This window comes from Melozone crissalis, unplaced genomic scaffold (assembly GCF_028551555.1).
Source record: "Melozone crissalis strain CALT ecotype California unplaced genomic scaffold, PUWL_Pcris_2 ptg000007l_1, whole genome shotgun sequence".
Classification (NCBI taxonomy): Eukaryota; Metazoa; Chordata; class Aves; order Passeriformes; family Passerellidae; genus Melozone; species Melozone crissalis.
Window position 1 is genome coordinate 14,805,001 of NW_026535785.1, and position 22,500 is coordinate 14,827,500.

General features: G+C 39.8%; 1 protein-coding gene across 4 annotated transcripts in view; it reads left to right on the forward strand.

Moving 5' to 3' along the window:
* Positions 1 to 22,500, forward strand: part of ZNF536 (zinc finger protein 536) — a 343,745-nt gene that overhangs the window by 78,244 nt on the left and 243,001 nt on the right. The gene's annotated exons all lie outside the window — the stretch shown is intronic.

Sequence of the window (22,500 nt, forward strand, 5' to 3'; positions counted from 1 at the left end):
CACTTACTTTTGAGTAGTAACTTACTTGAAGTATATTGCTAATGACTTTTCACTGGACTATTTGAGGATGAAAACTCTGTTCTTTGTAAACCTCACTGATAAATCTAACCTGAAGAAGTGTTAGAGTTGAATGTATATAGTGAACTTTCTTTTCTGGAGGGCTCTACAAAGTAAAATTTTCTGCCAGCTAAATGAGTGTTATAATGTTTCAGTGAAAAAGAAAAATGATCTTTACCAAGCCTGCAGAGTAATTTTTGTCATCACCAATTTCTTAATGATTTTTGCATGCCTCCTTAATGTGCATGTATGGCACTACAGTGACCTGATAGATCATAATGGCTCCAGAGGAGCCATTGCAGGCTATTGGGCAAGTGATCTATGAATTAAAAATTCTTTAACAGTTTTGAAGAAGCTATTACAGTTTATTGTGTCAGTCACACCTGCCTTTTTAGTCTGTGGCCTCCCTGTGTGCTTGTGCCACTGGCACCGGCCCTGGAAATGAGGGTGCCCAGGAGAGGCACATGGGGGAGAAAAGGGCTGAGCAGCAAAACAAAGTCACAGACTGACTCTGGATTTGGAAAATCTGAATTTTAAAAACATGCCAACTGAAGTTCAGCGCAGTGTAGCTTCAGGGCTCTTGTTCAGCCTGTTAAGAGCCCAAATTTCATTAAATCCTCTCTCTAAGATTTAGCTTTTTACAAAACTTGAAAGTGCATGCTGGGGTTGGATTACAGCCCATCTGTAGTAGTCTCTGCCATGGGATTTGTAAAGCTGTGATTTGCAAGGCCATGACTGGCAAAGCTCTAAATTCTGACCTTAAAATCAGCACCACAGAGCTGAGGAAAATGTGCAGTCTCAGTTGATGCCACAGATAAATTCCACACTGAAAATTTATATGAATTTACTATCAGGTTGCAGTGACTGGTGAGTTTCCTTTTATATTTACTACGAAATTGCTGCAGGAGTGAATGGTTGGGATGTAAAATGGTATGTGACCATGTGAATGTTCCAACCCAGCAGTGAGGCTCTAAGGCTGCTCACCAGGGAAAGGAAAGATCATTTAGAGCTGTGGAAAGTGCAGGTGTCCACCACTGAGAAAAGAGTGGCTCCTTTTTTGGATATAGATGGATGAGCAGGGGTGTGTTCATCAGTCCGTGCCTAGAGCAAAGCTGCTCCAAAATTCTGGACCGAGGAGAATGTGATGTAACTTGTGATGTAAAGCTTTTGGCAAAATGAGACTTGGTCTTTACCTGCTGTTGTAAATAACATCAGAGAAAGAGGCTGTGTTACTGCTCAGCAATTTCTGAGCTTTGCCAAGGGGGATTTTGAACACCAAGGCTGGTGAGAATGGTGGATTGCCAATGGACTGCTTGCTCTGGCACTGTGGACAGAGGCTGGGAAAGCAGCAGATGTTTTTGCCCATGTGTGAAAACATGGCCCTCCTGATCTGAGAGGGAGGTGGCAGTGCCTTGGGGCATGCTTTTGCTGAAGTCACATGCAAATTTATCCTTCCTGAGAGTGGGGTACTGTAAGCTTTCTTAGTGGCTTAGCCCAATAATTTGCTACAGAAACCCTTTTTGTTGCGGTAAAATACATATTGTTCTTACACTTAAAAAAAAAAGCATTTTTGAGATGTTGCAATATAATGTAGGGTCCAAAAAATTATTAACAAAATGTGCTTTGCCTCTTTTTCAGTGATATGTAAAAATGTGGGATAATTTCTTAAGGGACAATGAATATGCTTAATGTATTTTGATTTTATCAGATAAGATTTTTTTTTTTCAGGGAAGCCCCCATTTGCAGAACAGTGGAGGAATCTAGATGTAAGAATAAATAAAATAAAATAAATAAACTTCTAGGGAATCTGTTGGTAGTCCAGCTTTGGTTTTAGCTATTGACTGAACATCATTCTGCAGTTGTATGGTCATTTAGGCTTCCTCTGATAAGCATGCCAATGTGAATAACATTTAAAGACAAAATAGAAAAAAAGAGTGCATTTTCTTCATGAATTAACTCTGACTTGGCAATTGTACTTATTAAAAAAAAAAGAGGTCTATAAGTAAAACACTTAACACTGAACTCTAAAAAACATTACCCTGCTCCTTAAAGAAGTCCTGTTCCCATGAAGTTGCATGTGCTAAAGGTGTTTGAACCCAAGCATAACCTTAGAGTAAGACAAAAATGTAAAACATCTGCTTCAAAAGAGGATCCATGCACTCTAAGGTGACTCAGTGGAACTCAGATTTCTAAATCTTTGGCTTAGAGATATGAAATTCTAAAGGCACCCAGGTGCCTTGGGCAGGTGACTGTCCTTGTAAATGCAGGTGGTTCCATATGTGCCCAGGACTAACACCTCCCTCTGCTCATGTCCAGAGCTTCCAGGGTGTGAGTAATGGACCTCAGGGCTGAATGCAGGATTTGGGAGCTCAGCCAGATGCATAATAAATATTGCAAGACTCTGGTCTTACATGAGTGCTGTATTGGATGTAGGTAGAAGTGCTTTGTTTAATCAGGACTGTGGCACTCTAGGAAATTCTGGAGTGATCATATCTGTAATTCATTTTGCTTCTGTTCAGCATTTATGAGTCCTGTATATTAGCCAATTGTGAAATATTTGGAAAACACATCATTGAAAGTAAGATTTCACATTTGTATTTTCCCCTAAGTGTATTTAACTGTTAATGAAAGCCATGGGACTGAAAGCTGTTGAGACAGAAATCTTATTCAGGAGACTGGAGCTGTAGTGCTCTCTGACTCATTTGATCCTCCCATGTCTCCTTTGGGATTCAACCGTTTTTAAAAGGAATTACAGATAGCAGTAGAAGAATAGCTTTGTCACTGACTATTCATTCCATGGTGTTTCAACATAGGGCACAGATTAATGTAATTTATTGTGCTGAATTTTGTTTTCTGGACATCTGTCCAATATACCCCAACTCCTCCTCTAAAAGACTCTGAGGAGCCATCATTTGGTAGCAGCTAGAAAGCATTGGGCTGGATATTCACTGGTGACTTGGAGGTATAACTCTTTATGCATTGGATCTCCAGTGCCCTGAGCTATCCAATTGTCTGTGTCAAATAACCCCAATGTGCCTTGTGTCAAATATTACTGATGTCACTATTGACATTGTGTCAGAAAATGTCATACCTAATGTCTGTCACTGAAGAATGGTGGCAGAGTCAAAATTTGACAAAAAACACTTAAGGACAGATAATGGATGTAATGTGGATCTTTCTCGTTCCCCTAACAGGGAACCAAGAAAATTGTGAGTGTCTGTTCAAATTTTCTTATGCTGGGCACATTGCATGTTGTACATTTCTAGCTGCAGAGATTTTAGATTTGAACTTCTTAAAAATATCAGTAAACAGGGGAAATTATTAAAAACAAGCTTAAAGTGACCCTAGTTAGCAGGCACAGCTGCAGCTGGTGACCAGCTCCAGGTTGGTCTAAGGCAGGAGATGGCTTCAAATCCACAAGTGCAGTGAGGCCAGAGACACTGGACCATGAGAATCACAGAGGAGGAAACAGATTTGGTGATTCTCATTATACTTTCCTATATTATATATATAATTTAAAGCTTTTTAAAATTTGAAGGTCATGATCACATCTTAAGTGATATTCATTGGTTTTGAGAGAAGGTGTTATTCCTATGATCACTTTCCTTAAACTTTTCTAAATGGCTTGATGAGGCTAATTCTGGATCTTCTTATAGTGTTCTAAAACTTTAAGGGTAGGATCTCTTGCCTGTGTGGATGTAGCCAAAAAAATACTTTAAACTGTGTCCAAAGAGAGACATTTTCAAGCTCTTTTGCTTATGGAGTTATGGGATAATTTAAAATACCCTGATGCTGATTTGTAGCTTTTTAGGGTTTTTTTAGGAGTTGAATATTTTGGTTTTAATTAGTAATATCTCTTGTGTCCATCTGGCTCATGGAATCAAGGTCTGCATCCCTTCAGAGGCAGCATCAGGGAGTTCTGCTGTTCTCAGATTGGACTGTGAGCAGCAGCATCTGGCAAGAGTTTGGCTTTGAGCAGACAACTGTAGTTATTCCAAAGTACTCCTGTTAAGTAGTAGTAGTAATAAAAATAAAATTATAGTGGACTGTAAAGCAACATTCTACTCTGCTCCTAAGCAACTGCCTTCGGTTTTCTGAAGCACATGCCTCGTGTTGCCCTGAAAGCCTCTGGGCTCGTGTGGAGGAATGTCTGCCTGTGCTGCCCAGGCAGTTGGTGTGATTTGTTAGAGCCACGAGGTCAAATCTTGCCAAGCAGCAGAGAAATGCTGAGAGACAGAGCTTGATGTAGCCATCAGAAGGCTGACATGTCGTGAGCTGCTTTGGTTTTGCAGAGCTTTCCAGGGAGGGAAGGAGCGGGATGCAGACAGTAAACATCCTAATGTCTGGGTCAACACACAGAATCAAACACTGCTGAGCTGCTCTGTGTGCGAGTACCTGCCCTGTGCCCCACCTGAGCTGGCTGCTGCTCACGACCCCAGGGCACTGGCACTGCGAATCACCTGCTGCTGGAGTCATGTGTGGGTTATAAGACACATAATTATTATTTTTTAAAGAGCTCTGAATTTTGAATCCATACTAAAATTATGTTTCTGGAACATCTTTGCCTAAAACAAAATAAAATATAGAAAATACAATGCTCTCAGATCATGAATAAAAGCTGGGCTGCAGGAAGAGTAAAATCCTTCAGTAGAAATACTCAAGAAGGTAACAAGAACATAGAGGCAAAGCATTTGCCTAATTATCAGCATAACTGGATGTAACAAACAAGGAATAAATCACTTTTTTGCCTTCATTATGTTAAATTAAAAAATCCAGTCTTGGGCATTTTGCCTCTGAAATATACAGTATTTTCAACTTCAGAGCTGCCAACATTTCTCAAATAAGTGAAATGGCTCAGGTGATATTTAAGATGATTCGGTGTGATGATGAATAGCTCATTTACCATCTTACATTTAAACTCAGATCACACTGAAATGTGTGTTTGAAAGTCTGGATGAGTACATCTGGACTCACAGGCAGGTTGTCTTCAAAAAAGCAAACAAGAATCTTCCAAAGTTTTTATGGGAGCTTTCATTATACAGATTCTGTCCCTGAAAGACTCATTCCCACTTACAGCCCTTCATTGCTATGAACATCCCCTGGTCCCTTATCACAAGAGACCTCATCTCTTAGGGCCTAAAAATAGGTTTATTTTGAATTAATAAGTAACATAGGAACTTTTCCTGATGCAGTCTTGACATCAAAAGTGATAAGCAGAGGAAACAAAGGAAGGTGCTCACCTCTACCTCTGTGGATCTTGGTTCCAATCTGAGTAGTGGGATGGAACTAAAAGGAAAGAGTTTTCATCCTTTACAAATTCCATCCTTTACCAATCCCATTAAAAAGTTTTGTTTCAATGGCCAAAATTGCTAAAGCTGTTTTGTTTGAATAAATAATATGTACTTTGAGATTGCTGGACTCTTTTCCTTTTGACTCTCAGATGCAATGATGAAGTTGTAGGCTAAATGCTTTCTTCAATTAAAAAGGGAAAAGGACAACAAAAGTTTAACTCCAGCAGGAGTGGGTAAATAACTGTGCTCTACCAGAATAACTGAGCCTGATGTTCAGGAAATTCACTTATGTGTGAAGCTACATCTCTGAACTAGCTTTTCAGAGCCAGGCATGAATGTAAGGCTCTCCCATTCAAAAGGAATTTCCTTATTTCATCGCCCTATAAGGTTTCTGTGGGTCCTTTGTTTTCCTTTTTTCTTTTTTTTCCCTGACCACTACTTTTATGAAATCCTGGTAATGCCTATTTGTAGGGCTTGCTGCATCTGCCTGCTCTCTGTAGCAAAGGCATGAATTCTGAATTTGTAGTAATTCTAAAAACATTAATTCCCATAAAAATAGTTAATAGCCGGACTTCATGTTTGACAAAACACTTAGCATGGTCAACTAAGATGGTTAAGTTTGTTTAATACACAAATATAGTATGTTTTTATCCATTTAGTTTAAAATTCTCTTCCTCCTATTTAGTAGCTTGCTAATGAGAATACCTGTATAACAGTAATACTTTAATGGTATTTACTAACATAAATATTTGCTTTCTAGAAGTAATGTTACACAAAATTCCTCAACTGCAGTCTAAGCAACTGCTGGAATGTTTGAGGTAAGAAACCTGACCTTTGGGGAGGATCAACATCAGGAAAACAGAGTTTCCACTGTTTGTGACTTGTGTCCATAGTGAAGGGGCTTGGAATGGCAGGAAGGTGACTGACGCAGGCTGTGTCACTGCTGAACCCCAAAGGAAAGGTCTTGTCCTTATAATGATCTTGGTAACATTTTGTATGAATTTCAGCATATCATTGTACACTCAAAACAGTCAGTTTGTCAAGGTCCTTTGGTAACAGATAAAGGAAAATGAATAGAGACATTAATTTGTACTAAATCTTAGCAATTGCAAAAATCTGTGTGGAAAAGAAGAATTTTGACTCAGCTGCTGCTGAAATTACATTAGCTGGAGCTTAAAGCAGAACAAGAAGTCTTCTTTGAGGCATCCTCTTTACCACATACATTCTGCTCCTTCTCCCTCAAACCATTTAGCTGCCAGCCATTATTGTCAAGTGTTGCATTCCCCACGCCCCATAACGTGGTGTCCTGGTGGCTGCAGTTGGAGCTGCAGTGACAGTCCTGGTGTGCAGGCAGGGCAGCTCTGCCTGGGGCACAGCCAGGCAGGGATGGACATGGGAAGGGTGAAGTTTCTCCAGCCCTTTCTCCTCTGGAGGCCTGTCCAGGTGGTGGGTGAACATGCAGGAGCTTTCTAAAACACTCCCACAGGTTTATTCTTGGAAATGCAGGAGTTTTGTGTATTCAGGTGAGTGTTGACGTGAGACTTGGGCAGGAACAGTCAGCTGGTCACATTTTTCCAGGGTGGGCTTACAGTTGAGATCTGGAATGGAGATACACTTTATTCATGATGCCACTTCTCTTACTCTATTATTTTTTTAAAGGATTTCTTTGCAAAGGGTCTTCTACTCTTTTTTCCTTCCTTAGCAAAGTACTCCTACTTAGCTTATTTATTTTTCAGCTTTAAAACATCAGCATTTTATAGATCTGAATTTCACAATGTGAGGATGATTGCTACGTACAATTTGCAAAATTGTGATTAACCAGCCCCTGTTTCGAGTCAGTTCTCCCTAATTCACAAAAGGCTTCCAAGAATAGTCTGCACAAAATTCAGTGTGCAAATTGTAGGGCAGATTTTTAGAGGGCAGTTTAAAGAATGAAGTCCTAAGGGTTTTATCTATATTTATATCTCTTGTTAAACCAAACTCTTATGTAAATGTTACAATCTGTAAATAACAAGCTGAGCCACTTTCTTAAAGGAAAGATTGCATCCACATTTTTTGAGATTTGGCAAAATTATTAACTTGCACAATAGACTAATATACAAGTATATTTGGAAGCAACTAACGCTAGCCTGTGTCTTCATCTGTATTTTATGGATATTTAAAGGTTTAAGAATACCTAGACCTTTCATTTTCATGTAAAAATTGTCTCAGATTGAAAAACACTGCCCTTAGTGATGGCTTGAAAAAAATGGAGATAGCTTTTGTATACTTTTACTTTTTATAGCCATTAATGTTGTAGTAAATCTTGTATTATTGTATACAGTCTAGATTATTCTTCATTCTTTTGCCTTTGGACAGGAAAGAAATTACTGGCTTCCATCAGTGTTATTGGCAATCCCCATATTCTGACATCTGTTCCTTTCTAAACATTTTACCAACCTTGATGAAATGTAGTTTAGTGTTAGAAGCTGACTTGAAGAAGAAATTGGATGATAAAAAAATAACATTGATTAAACACCAGAAGTAATTTACCAATGACTATCAATATTTTGATGGCCATTGCAGTTTATTGCAGAAAAGCTAGACATCTTATAGTAATTTTAATCATATATAAATCTTTGAATTAAACTGCATAAATGAATTCTCATTTTTTAAACAGAAGGATGAGAGGCTGGTCTTAGTCAATTTTAATCAAACTCTTTGAGCTGTAGTCCTGAGAATGTTTGGGAGATATTTTACAGACACTGTGCAATGCACAACTCCCCAGATTAAAACTCTCAATTAATATTTTCTAATGCACAGTGGAGATGTCATTCCTGATGTTGTCCTTTCCATGGAGCAGCACTGGGATTTGCCCACTCTTGACCAGATGCTGGAGTGAGGGGCACTCCAAGGGGCCTCCAACAGCAAGGGTGGTGGGTGTCTGCTAAACCACCAGCTTTGTTCACACCCCCTTTTATTAACTGTGCTTCATTAAAGTAAAGCAGAGAAATACAATTGAAGTGAATATTCCCTCTCAGGAGCCAAGCACAGAGCCATTACGGTGTGTCTTCTCCCACTCCATGGGGTGGCGAGCTGCAAGAGGAGCCTTGTGAGAGGCTGTTGAGGGCTGGGGCAAAAGCAGGGGTGAGTGTTTCATTTCCAAGGATTGGAACAAGTTAATTACTCAGTGAAGGAGGAGGTATGAACAATATCTTCTTGGCAAGGGAAGTATGTGGGAAATAAATTGAAAAGGGCTACTACAGAGTGTGTGTTCTGATATTGTGAGAGGTAGATGTACAAGAGGATGGGAAGGTGTGATTAGATATTTTCAGGAGCACTTAGCAACAGTCTCAGTGGAGCTGTTGAGATTCATGGGATTTACTGTGGACTAGTAATGTTTGGGAGCAGAGTTTGGGCCATGATAAACTACAAGCCCATGCCCTGTGCGTGGATCCTCCCTGCAAGGAGGAATCTTCTCAGTGAAACTGTAAATGCTTCAGAAGGGTGAGGAAGGCACATTTCTGCAGCTCTGTGTGTGTGTCTGTGGACCTGTATCAAAAATGAAATTGCCATTCTTGATGAATTCACTTCATTGCACCAAGATTTTCAAAGGCGGAATTACTCCTCTAGCAAAAGGGTCTTGGAGGACTCCCAGGCTAGTTTTTGATTCCCCTACCTTTGAGAGAAACTTGAACCATGGAAGGTTCAAGGTAATTTCTAGGCTGTTTGAAGTGGAGGGGATTTGAGAGATTTGTTTTCTCCATTTTACAGAAAATTTCAATTTGAAGAAAAATTTTTCTAACATACCTCCTTTAGAGGATTCATATTTATTATCAAAACAGTTTTGCTTTAATTTCCCAAAAGTCATGTATGGAAGAAGTAACTGAGAGGTCTAAGTTAAAGGGGTGTATAAACTGACAATTTTTGGGTTTTAATACTCTGTGCTAATCATAAAAACAATTCATATGTTTCAGCCAGAGACCTCTCAGCATGTTTTATAAATTCATTCAAAGATGCATGAATTCTCACAGTTCCTTGCTGAGGATATTTAGTAGAGAAACTAAACATTATAGACAAAATGTCACTTTTTGAAAGTGCATTGTTTTTCTTACAACTGATTTTTTTCTTTTGAAATCAGGTTGGATTCAATTGTGCTTATACATATACCTGCCAGGAGTGCAGTCTGGTGGTCAGGAGACTGTTCTGGGAAATGGGATGACTCAGGTTCTGACTCAGGTCATTCCTGAACCCACGTGCCTCAGAGTTAATATATAAAAACAAAAATAAAACGATTTGTGAACAAGGCAAAGGAACAGGACTTGGTTCTCCCCTGCTGTAGTGTGTTCCTGTAACCACCAGGAGACGGAGATCTTCACTCTGTCTTCTTCCAACAAACTAAAGTCAACATCTAAAAATTATTGTAATGCAGCTCTGCAAGACAAACTTTTTGAATACATTAAAAAAATTTCTACTTAATCCCCACCAAAAAAAAAAAAAAAAGAAATTAGACATGAAAGAACATTGCCGTTGTGTGGTCACATTCAGTAACTCTTGTTCAAGGAGGGGAAGGCTCAGTTGTTTGCCTGGTGTCCCACAGCTCAGCAGCAGGAGCCTGAGGCTGGCCCCGAGTGCCGACTACCCAGGGCCGTGCTCAGGCTGGGGGTGCCTGCCCTCCTGTCAGACACGCAGGGCCTGGTGGCCCTCCCCTACCCTCTCCCAGGCTCCCTTTAACATATGGCCTCAAAGCTGTTGATGTTCACCTGCTCAGATATCTGTACAAACTACTGGTAGGAGCTACATAAATATCTAACAGATGCACGCGCTCACCCTGGGATTAATGCATTCTGCACTCGGACCCGTCAGCATCACACCCCTTCACAAAGGCATTTTATTTTTTCACTTGCTCATGTGGTGTACACCTGTGACATGCTGGCAATGCACTTGCTTGCAGTGAGAGAGCCCCTTAGGTTCAAAGCTATCCTTATATCTTTGTTCCTTTATGCGTGAACCTTTTGAGGTTTTCTCTTAGTGTTCAAAAGGCTTGAGCGTGGCATTACATCTTTAAAACCTCTCCTGACCCTTTTTTGAATATGCTGAATATAAAAGCAGAAACAAAGCAAGGAGAACTAGATAAATAGATGCAGGGAGACATCATAAGGAAAAAAAAAACTCCTGAGCCTGCCAATATTACTTCATGCTTTTTATTGCAAACCTGTAAACTAACAATAGCCCACCACCTCACACAGCTGGGTGTGTGAATTGAAGGTGTGCTGAATGTGTGGGCTTTCCAAATGTAGCACAATAACAGCAACACCTGTGCTAAACTACTTTGCATTGATTTTATTTTTTTTTCAATATTTGCAGTCCTTCTCTTTTTAGAAGTCTGCATAGTGGGGGGAAAAGACAACTTGCCAGGTTTAGTTTCAGTTTTAAGACTTATCTCTCAAGGTTTGATGGACCTGTTAGAAAACCATGTGGATTTACATGTACAAAACCAAATGTAGGATTGAGTCTTAAAACGGAGGAAAAATTGTTTTTCTGTGGATCCAGCTTGGCTAATATACATTGGCTTTGGCTGACAGGCTCCTTGCAGCCCAGTCCTAGTTTGCTTGGTTGGTTAGTTGATTTTTAATTTTTTTTAACTAAGCAGCCAGTGTTTCAATAGCCAGTTACAGCAATAAAGTGGTTAAGAAAAATACTAATAGTCTGTAAGTGTATATCTTAAGGCACGGCACTGATTTAAAATTATTAATATTCAATAATTCATGGTTGTTTAATGAAATGACATATCAAATCAGAAAAAGTAGAAGTGAGAAATTTCTGTAACTTAATTCTCATCACTGCAGAACCATGTAGTTACTATCACTGCTATTATTATCTGGTAACATAGATTTGGTTTAGTGTTATGTTTAATGTTAAATTTCAGGCATAGAAACAAGATGCTTTTCACTGCCAAAATATTCACTGTAACATTCTGGGCTATGAATCTGAGAATGATAAAGATGGGCACCATTGTTAAAATCTAAGCATACCTTTTTGGTCACTTTGTCAGCAGTATAAATGGGTCCAAGGGTTGCTCACAGGGCTAGTTAACCTTTTCTCCTTTAACAGCAGCTGAATTTGAGGTTCTTTTTCACCTAAGTACCTACCAATTTATGTCCGTAATTCCTATTAATTCTGAGTCGCTCTTTCTTACACTGTTGTTACTTGAAATGGAAAATATTGGTTACAGTCCAAGAGAAAAATTTATAGCCTGTCATTGTAGCCTTGTGCTATTTCAATATCATAATACAAATGCATTCCCTCTTTGTGATAAGTGTATTTTTCCTTTTACTTTCTCATGCGATGTTCAGACCCTTTCCAGACTTACTTTGTCTCTGTGATCCTAGAGATTATAAATGCTCAAGGAGCCTTTAAAGATATTTGTTACCCTTTGAAACAAGGGAAGCAGACTCTCTTGTTCTCTGTCACACTCAGGCTGGGGCTGCAGAAGGCAATTTTTATCTTGTATAGCTAAAAGTTGGGGCTTGTGGTACTTTCCTGTTAGGTCACCTTATAAGCTTGTGGATATTTTCTTACATTTTCTATGGGAAACAGAGCATCCTCCAATGTTAAGGAAGATAGAGAAAGTTTTCTGGGCCCAATCAAATTCCTGTTGATGTCTTTAGTGAGACAGAGATGGGACTAAGGAACACAGAAGTGCTACTTGTTTTAGAAGTGAGAAGGAGACCCACTGGAAAAAATTTCTTTCCAGTAATCAAGGGAAGATGGGAGTCTCACAGCAGTAATGTGGACTCCTCTAATTACCACTTCCAAGTTATTAGCATCTGGAGCCCTTTTTCCCTTTCCTATCTAGCAATTATGGAGTGGGATAGATTAGTGTGTTGCAGAGGATGTAGAGTGGACTAAGTTTCTCTCTGTCGGCACTTGGTTGTTTGCTGAAATTGATACTTTTAGCTGAAGTCCAGGCTTTTTACCTGCCCTTGATCCCAGGCTGTTCTCTTCATAGATAATGTACATTCAAGGACCATGCCAATTGTTTATTTACTTCTCTGCCCCCTGCCCCCACCAGAGAAAAAGAAACACATCTTAAAAAGCCAAAGCAAACCAGTCAGACACATGTTTTGCACATGAAGAATCACGTCTATAGTAAAATGGGATCCATATGTGTGTTTTGGATATGATCATCAATGCTGCGTTTAGCTTTGCCCACATGCCAGGGTGTATAGACTGCTGCTGAAAGCTCAGAATTTTCTTGCTAAATCACACACAAAATTTGAACTTGAGGTTGCATTAATGTCATAAGTTCATAGTTTTCTGTTGTTTCTTTCCCCATGTATAGTGTCCTTTGTTTATAACTCAAATCCTCTCAAGATTAAACTTTAAAAAGACTTTGTGATTTAATGGACTTAGGATCAGATTCTAACCTCCAGTGTGGAACAAGCCTGACTGTAGCACTCAATAGCAATAAAGGATTGTTTGCAGTTGTGAAGCAATGCCCGCCAAACATTATTCAGAAAAAAGATGCTGGGACTAATTTTTGCATGGATGAAATATTCAGATGAATGTTAAAAGACTGTGCAACAATAGATGGTGACATACACAAACGGTAAAAGAGAAATTACTATCATTCCAACATAACACTGCACTAATTTTTTTCTTTTCCCCACAACCATAAATATCTTCACTTCAAGTTAGCATATTTCTTTACGTGAAGTCTTTTTCTATCTTGTACATATGTCCTGCAGAAGGATCTGGAGAGAGTGAAAAACTGTCCTGCTTGAAACTGCTTGCAGTTTGAAAATTTATAAAGATAATTGACTTTTCAGTTCATCTTCCAAGTTTTGGACTTGTTCATGCGTATACATGAATTTTATTCCTTCCTTGCACTTTCCTCCAAATAAGAGCCATCTTGCAAGTTTAAGATCAGATCTTTGCTGTTGCTCAGGTACTTTGCACTCCTCTGGTAGTGGAAAACATCTGAGACTTCCGTGGCCTCCAGAAGATTTGAAATGCCTTCTTTAGACAATCCTCAGCAAGTGGCAGCAGTAGGAACAGTACCCCATCCCATTTTTCCCTCTGAGGACATGCCTGGGGCAGAGGGAACAACCTGTGACTCTGTGATTAGTTCCTGCTCTGGCTAAACACAATGAATTGACCAGGGAGCAGTTCTGAAGCTTGTTCTACTGCACGCCAAGTTGTTAGTGGGGAATCTGAAAATTATTTTGGAGACCAGTGCTATCACATCTCAGTTATTTTCAGGAGATAGGAAATGAGGTTCAGATTTTAAATATGGAAATATCCTTCCTGTTTCTGCACAGAGTTTAGATGTTTTGGTGGCACTAAAGCTGTGTAATATAAACAAACCAAATTTAAAAGTAAGTAATGCTCCAAGCAAAAGAGGTTTCAGGAGGGGAGAGATGTCTTTGTGGAATTCATTTTCTTGATTCTCTATCCTTGTCATCATGGTCTTGATCCTGAAATATATAGCAAGCTGCCTGCTACTAGCACTTTGTTATATAGTAACTTTTCAACCTTCCTTCTGGGGTTAGGTGATCAATTACTTTGCAAAGAAAACAGGGTGTTATTTCAAAAGCTGTGTTTTATTTTCTTTTATAATTATCTCCACATCAGTCTTCAGTCTGGGCTCTTGAATTGGCCACATATGCACACAGACTTGCATGTAAAAGAGCTGTGACAGCAGACATGTGATGCTTCCATACCATAATTATTCTCTGTATCAGGCTCCCAGTCCTTGAGAGATCTGAGAAATCTACAAGAAAGCTGGTTTGAGTGTACCTGTGGGAGTCAGAACTCAGCTCAGATTTTTATGTCATCGATAAATAGATTTCTTTAAAAAGGAAAGGAAGTGCCTTTAACTTCTTATTGTCTTAGCTTTGTATTAGAGAGCAGTTTCTTAAAACAGTAGACCCACAGAAGCAATGGCATCAGCTGGAAATCTGGTCCATGTGAGTGTTTTCGTGAGTTGTTCTTGCATCTTCCCCTAAATGTTCTTGTTAAGTTTTGTGGTTTAACAATCATCTCTCAAATTCTTCTATGGAATGTATATTCTCCTCATCTGTTGCATAAGAAATCCATATGAAGATAAGAGGGTTTTGATTTTTTCAAAGGGGAAATGGTTAAGCTGATTTTACTCAAGTGCTATTGCTTGCTGAAAGTACATGTATAAAATACATAGAAATAGCTTCATTTCCTATCAGGTGACCTGAATATCTTATCTAAAGATATGTTATTTAAGAAACATATACATATTTTCATATCAAAGTTGATCTTTTAAAAACTTTTTTTGACTCCATAAGAAATCCATACTTTAATGCCTTAGATAATAATCTTTTCAGCAACAGAAGATCCCAGGGAGTTTCATGGGACTGAGCAGTATGTCAGGACTAGAACTGTAAAATGCACTTGAAAATAAGGCTAAAGGAGATCAATCCAGGTAGCTTTTCACTTGGCCAAAAGAGAAAACATTTTGGCTGCTCAACAGCCAGATCTCATGAGAGCCTCAGGTGGGAGTTCCTTTTGTTCTGATGAGGATGTGCCTCCTTGTAATGGCATAAATTCACAGATATTTCTTTAGAAAAACAAACACCAGTGCTTGCATGAACTCCCACGTGAAACCTTGGTTTCACACCCTCCCAGAGAGGGAAACTGCCCCGTTGTGAACCTGCAGGAGCCCCCTGGCAGGTCACAGAACCCCGCAGTTGTGCCGTGCAGCCCCGGCGCTGCCGAGGCCAACTGGAGCCGTCGCAGGACGACATCAGCAAATCAGTGGCTAATAAAGACAGGCAGCAACAGCAGCAGCAGTGTTGGCCTTCTCCACAGCAGGGTACCACAGATGTTTCAGATAACAAAGTGAGCTTCGCTGACAGAACATGTGTGTAATATATAAAATAATGGGAAACGAAAGAGGGGGGAAAAAAGAGGCTACTCCAATCCACCCATGTAAAAATGTTTTTTATTTATAAGTGAGCAGCTGAATACGAATGTTGTCTGCTCCCATGGAAGGAAAACATAGCAGGCTGATGTGGATGACAGACTTCACACGGTTTCCAGCAAAATAGACAGTGCATTGAAATCTTTTTCTCATCCCCAGACCTACAGCTGGGGCAAATCCATGCAATTTTATTTTCTAGCACTTATACTTTTTTACCTCCTCTGATGATATGTCTGTGCTGTGACTGGGGAGGATCATGGCCAAAGTTTCCTGTGTAACACTGTGCAATGCTGGACAGTTTTTGGACAGGACCAACTTTACCAAATAATTGCTACACTGAGGATTTTTGCAGGGTGGATCTCGAATATGCAGTGATGATCCAGAACTACCTGGAAAAAAATCCCATGAGCAGCTCACAAGTACAATAATTAGCTGTGAACTGGAAGAATTACAGCAGAAATCCCTGTTTTTATGATATAATAGGCTTACCCTCTACTGTTCAAGTGTCCCAAAGTAATAAGATCAACCTCATAGTTGAGGAAACCTTGGGTGAAGGAGACTTTCACAGGTCTTTTCTGCAGTGGTCCCAAGGGCATGAACAAGGAGCATGAGTGGGGCACACTAGAAATTGCAGGGTGATGCAGTGCTGGTGGTTGGCGAGAGGTCCCGCTGTGTGAGGGCCCCATGTTGACGCTGTGTGTGCCCTGCTGAACTAAAGCCTGCAAACAGGCCAGGGAGATCACCTGGGATGCCTGTTTGTGCCCCTCCATGCCTTCTCCATGTCTGTGCTGCATGGCCAGCGCTCAAACACCGTGAGCGAGAGCTGCCCAGGGGGGTGCAACTTGTCAGCCTGCTTTTGAAGGGGAGCAGACAATGGGATTCTGCAGGGTGGAACAGGAAGCTCCTATCAGAGGCTAATAAACATTTCCTTGTAAAATGGGGAGATGCTTATGTGAGTCCAGATATAAAGTGAAAGTGAGACAGCCCTCAGAGGAATTACTGAGGTAATAAATGTACTTACTAGGGCAGTGTGTGCCAGAGCAAGACAGAAATGGGCTAAGACCAGAGGAAAATTAGAACCTCAAGTGCAAGCTGAAGCTTGGTGGTCAGATAAAATTCAACCCTTTCCTCTGAGAAAAGTGTGTCTGCCCTGACTTGATTATCTGGGATTGGTGTGGCCGACGAGAACAACAGTGTAGGATTTCTGCCATGTGTCCTGCTTTAAGCAGTAAGACATGAACACAGAATATGGTAACCAGCTGAAAGAGGATTTGGCTCTCAGCATATGCATATTTTATGTACAGATTGTGCTGTTGCAACTCCAGCACCTCAATGGGTCAGAGGCTGTTCGCGTGTCGGATTATTGCAGCATGTGGCTAAAATCCTTTGAGGCTGCCAGTGGGATCTGAGCTTTGGCCCAGCACAGTGCCCCTCTGCTTGTGCAGGATGGGGTTATCTCACCTGTGAGAGGTGAGGGCATACAACTCACTGTAAAATCAACATGAAACCAGAGGTGTAAGATCTACAGTAGATGTTTCTGTGGCTGAAGTGTAACTAGATGTTAAGCAAATTGCTCTAAAAATCTTGTGACTATGTGTGTGTTGAGGTTACTTTAGAAAGGTTTACGATTTTAGTGTTTCTCTAAAGCCAGGTATGTAAAAGCAGGACTTCTATAATGTATTCCTTAACTGAAGAAAGTAAAAAAAAAAAAAAAAAATCCTGTTTTTTTTTTTAAATGAAAGTATTTTTTCCTTCTCTGAGCAGCACCTTATAACTGAGATCCACCTTGAACATGTCAAGGTCAGAATTCAAGACACAGAATATACTCATGAAGCTGCCCAACAAGATACCTTTATTCAGCCAAATTAGAAAACCTGTGTGTAGCCTAAAAGATCAGAATAGAGTCCTTATTGAGCAAGGTTAGGAGGGATAGAAACAATCGGCTTATATAGAGTATTTTTACTTCATAGGAATGTGGTTCTGATTGCTGAAAATGTATCCTTTGCATGAAGTACAAGCATAATCCTATGCCTACTTTGCCCTTTGAGTAAAAGTATGCTTAATAGCAATTTCAGGGGAAAAAAAAATCTATTTAAAGCCTGTTGAGCAGAATATCCACTTATAGAGGGAAGCTATAAGTGAATAATGTTAATGGAGTTCTGTTTTGTAAAATGCATAGGACAACTAATAGAATCAAGCTCCTATAACAGTGAATGATTGAATTAGATTTAAGAGAGTACCTAATTTATGACCTTTAAAGATAGTTTTATAGTTGTCTGTTTTTGTCAATCCTAGACCACCTTCATACAAAAGTTTTTAGAAATCTCATCTCTCACTTTATATTATGGTCAGAGGACCTTTTGTGCTATTGTATGTCAGTAGTTGCATTAAACCATTTAAGTAGGCCAATTACTGAAAGGGGAACAAAATGCTTTCTGAAGGAAATTATTATACCTGTTTATAGGAGAAGTTCTTAATCTGGGAATAACTTTTGAACAATAGGAAAGAAGAATGACCCGACCCAGGATCTCCTCAGAAAAAGAAATTAAGCCTTATAAATACCAATTATTGAGTGTTTTTCCTTCCAAGAAGTGGATTTTTGAAAAGTAGAAGTTTGTGCGCAACTTCTGCCAATCACTGAGATATTATGAACAGAAACGTGAAGTTTTATACTCCTCTTTTTTTTCCCCCATTTATTTTTGCAGTATGTGTTTGTTTTTTTGGTGTGAAACTCTGATTCAGTGTTATTTTGCACAAAGGAAACACTCAAATTTGCTGCACACTTGATTAAAACTGTTTGTTCTTTTATCAGTTTTAAAGAGGCTGCTCTTGCAGTCATTTGATGCTGGTTTTACCTTGCTCTGTTCAGGAAAGTCAAGTGAATTTGAGAGCCTTTCCACGTAGCATTGGAATTTATACACAGATTCTGTGTGGGAATACCCTTCTGTAACTCTGCTAAGTTTTACATCATTCCTTAAAGCATTCTACAATTTTGTTAGCTTTTGTGCCGGAGGGTTCTGCCTGCTGTGGTGTCATTGATTGCTCGTCCTAAAAGAAGGCAGAGAACAAAGGTAGAATAAGCTGCTAATCTTCTGGATCAGCCAGATGTCATTCAGTGGTATATGGGAATTTAAGGCACAGATCCTTAAGGAAAAGGGCACAGAGAGGGGCTGTGAGGCTGCCAGAAGCAGCCCCTTCCTTGTGGCACCCCACTTGCCAGAGCACTGCTGTGTCATGCTGCCTTAAATGTGGCTTTTGCCTGCTGGGTGCAATGGAGCTCTCTGGGGAGCATCACATTTCCAGAGAGCTACAAATGGAATTGGCTACTTTAGGAATGTGATCATCTGATTAATTTTGGTTTTTTTTTTTTTTTTAAGATCAGTTTAGCAAGGAGGACCCTAGCACTTTATAGGTCTTACTTGTTCACTGTGAAAGTTCTGTGCTGTAGCTCTGAGTTCCTGTTGAGGTAATCTCAAAATTCTTACTGCTGCAGAATCAGAGCCAAAAGGGCTGGACTGCATGTGTACAGCAAGGAACAGACTAGAAAAAGGCTGTGAAATTTCTGTGGCTGATCATACTTATGGTTCTGTAATTTACATTGTAAAGTAAAAAATGTATTGTTTTACACAGAAGCTCCATTATAGGTCAGGCCTTTTCCTAACCAGCCACTTGAGAGTGGCCCCACTTGACTCCCAACACAATTTACTCTGACCATTAGTTAAGGGCTGTTTCTGCTCTGTCTGTGGTGTTCCCAGCTCCATATGGTGGTAGCTTAAGGCTGATCTAAGAGTAAACAAGAAGTGTAGGGTTTTGGTCACACAAAGGTGTGGGACTCAGTTTATAAAATTAAAGAAGAGATTAAATGCAGGGGAAACACTCTGTTTCTCATCAGATATGCCAGGAATTGGAGGTTAGGTCTCACCTCTTTTTGTCATGCTTGTTGGTCCATTATTTCAAAGTAAAACTCTCCTTTGGAGGTATTTTTTGTTATTTTATTGACGCTTTTCTGAAAATGAAGTTCCTGCACTATGCTGTATGTTCAGTATTCACAACAAGGAGAGATTCTGGCTTTGCCCCAAACTGCTGACAGTCTCAATACTTTTACAGCAAGCATCTCTGGAGCACTGAGGAAGATTTTTGGAGGATGAGAGGGAATGTCAGGCTAAAGTACCGTAAATAATTTATAGACCTCAGATAATTGTCCTGTGACAGCTCCCAGTGCTTCCAGTTTCTTCCTACCACCCCTATTTTCAGCTATCAGTTATAGAATCTTGACTTAATATTGCTAATTGCATAGTAAACAGAACAATATTGTTTGCCCCAAGACAGATTACCATTTCTCATTACAGAATTCACATAGACCACAAATCATTGATACCATCTCCACCAGTTATAATAAAGTTTATCTTCAATCTGATAAAAAGCATGTACTGAATAATAACTGTTGCTCTTATTGTAAGTGGTTTAAAAACATGCTTTTTAAAAAGCTGGGTAGTTCACTGAAGTTGCAATTCTGCATTTGCCCTAGCCAAGAGAGGTGAGAGTTGGGGACAAAAGTGGTCAGATTTCCAAGCATGACTGTGGGTGCAGTGTGTGTGGTGGCACTTGACAGCTGATGAACCTCTTACTGTTATCACAGTCAGCTAAACACAGTCAGTCCCACTTTCCCTGCATTTATCTGTATTTGTACTTGAACCCATTGTTCAGTGCGTTATGGATTTGCATCTTTAGCTTATTCAGAGAGAATTAAAGTGCACTGGATGTTGTAAGAAGGTTTATCTCTTCAGTTCAAATTCTAGAGATCCTCGTTGGTCTGCAGGTTTCTGCCTCAGTCCTGAGATGAGCACTTGCACCTGCAGCAGTGCAAGGACAGGCACTAAATCCTTAAGGAAAACTGCCTGAAAAAACAGGTTCATTTTACTGATGTCCCACCACTGCTTATGCACATGCATAGATGAAGAAGAAATAATTTAGTATGACACAAACCACCAAAATCCATAAAGGGGATACCATGGCAGGAATATGGATACTGCAGTACTTTTCAGTTTTCTTACAAAGGTGGAAATCTTTCAGTAATGCATTTCAATCTGCCCTGGTGAATTTAGACACTCCTTAGGGAGGTTAATCTTTTAGCCCTGCATGTTTTTATGTCACATATACTGAGATGGAAGCAATTGCATCATTGTGTGTCATTTTGAATAAGACTGGCCCGAATGTTAACTGTCACAGCAGAACTTTGCATTTTGCTGCCTTCTTTCATTGAGATGAGGCTCAGCCAGCAAGTTCAGCTCTAAATGCAAACTTCCTCAAAGCCTAGCTCTGCTCCTGAACCAGGGGAATGCTAGTTTGGTGAGAAATCCTAAAATCTGGAGCCAGTTTTAAAGTTCAGTGATTTCATAAAACAACTGAAAATATTGTGCAAGTCCATCAGGGTTTGGACCAGGGTGTGTGAAGTTGTGATTGAATCAGGTTCTGGTGTAATTCTGTGGGGAAGCAGGGATTCAGAAGGATTCTTTCAGAGTTGAACCCCAAACTCATTAAAATATTACAATAAAGTAATTAATGCACATGGCCACTAGACACTCTTAAAATGTAAATTTCACAGCTGTAAGAAATTAGATTTGTTTAAAAATAACAGAAGGCTCAAGTACAAATTATGGAGTAAAAGCCTATAAAATTTCAAACTTGGTTTTAAGGCACAGGCTTTTTTTTTTTTTTTTTTTTTTTTTACTAGCTCATTTACTTAAGCAGTAATGTTCAGAAACTGAATTCCTTGTCTGCCTTTTACCTCTGAAATTGTAGTTAGGTACCGGTGTAGAGGTGAATAGTTATAAACTTTTCTTATCAGAAGGTTGGACTTGAGAACAAGGCAAAATTAGCAAGGTGCCTGTGCCCCATCTGAAGCCCATTGTTGTTCAGGAGGTGCAGGCAGAGGTTCCCTGAGTGCCTGTGTGAGTTGTTTGCACAGCTGGGAGGACAGGTAGGAACAGTTGTTGGGGATGCTGCTTTTTCACTGCACGTGTGTTTTGGCTGGCATGAGCAGAACTTGACCTCTAGGAACTAAAGTGGTGAACGCCCTCAAATCATTCTGGGCCACAGACGACAAGAAAATTAAAGTGGCTTTGAGGTTCAGAAGCAATGGAGCCAACTGCCTTTTTCAAGTGATGTGACACGTGTCTTTTCAGTGCAGAGGTCTTATTCCAGATTCTCCAACACTTTCTCACCCATTGGTGTTTACAAACATGGGCCTGACTGTGATGCAAGAAAAGACTTTGACTAGCAAATGTCCAGCAGTGTATTTCAGTCGGTTTCCATTTGAAGCAATGCTGAAATACAGGGCTCCACCATGGCCTCTTGGCACACCAGCTTCAGCAGAGTACTGAAATGGCTGAAGGAAGGAATTCCAGTCAGAATATGTTCCAGATGAATCCTGTTGGAGATCCATTTCTAAATATATGCTACGTGCCTAACTATTAAAAAGTTCAGATTATGACCCCTCTAATGTTATTTTAATGCTAGTTTTTAAAATGTAATTATAAATCAAATTGCATTTGAGATCTGAAGCTGACAGTAGTGAGCTGGAACACTCTAAGATCTGCTTTAAAAATAACCCCTCTCAAACTTTATTACTGGTTTCAGAAAGGGAAGTGCAAGAGGACAGGCCAGATTCATCCCTGCTGCTCCCATCAGCAGACAGGACAACTTGCTAAGTGCCAGTTGTGTTCTAGTTTGCAGAGATGTGACATGGGAGCTTTCATCTTTATCTGGAGATTGCACTTTCAAACTTTGAATATCTCTCTGGGAGCTTAAGTAGAAGACACGAGCTCATTTAAATCACGTTTCCTCCTTTCTTTTCTCATTCTTTACCAGTGAATTTCCCTGAAAATTAAGACTTCTAAAACCTACATAGGAACCCAAAAGTTGAGAAAAGCAGGACGTTATTTGGCAAGTGCAAAATTTTGGGGCAACACAATGCAATTGCAGGGAAGAAATGCACTCAGTGACTGTTGTGCTGGTCAATGGTATCTGTATGAATGTAGTTAAAAAAAGGGCTGGAAAAGATACCAGAAGGACAGAGCTGAAAGTCTGTAAGCATTCAGCAGGGTTGAAATGTTCTGTTCAAATAATGGCTATAATGATTTTGGTAACTCCATATTTCTTTTTCCCCCCTTTTAGTAAATGTAAATGTTTGCATTAGATACTCCTGTAACTCGC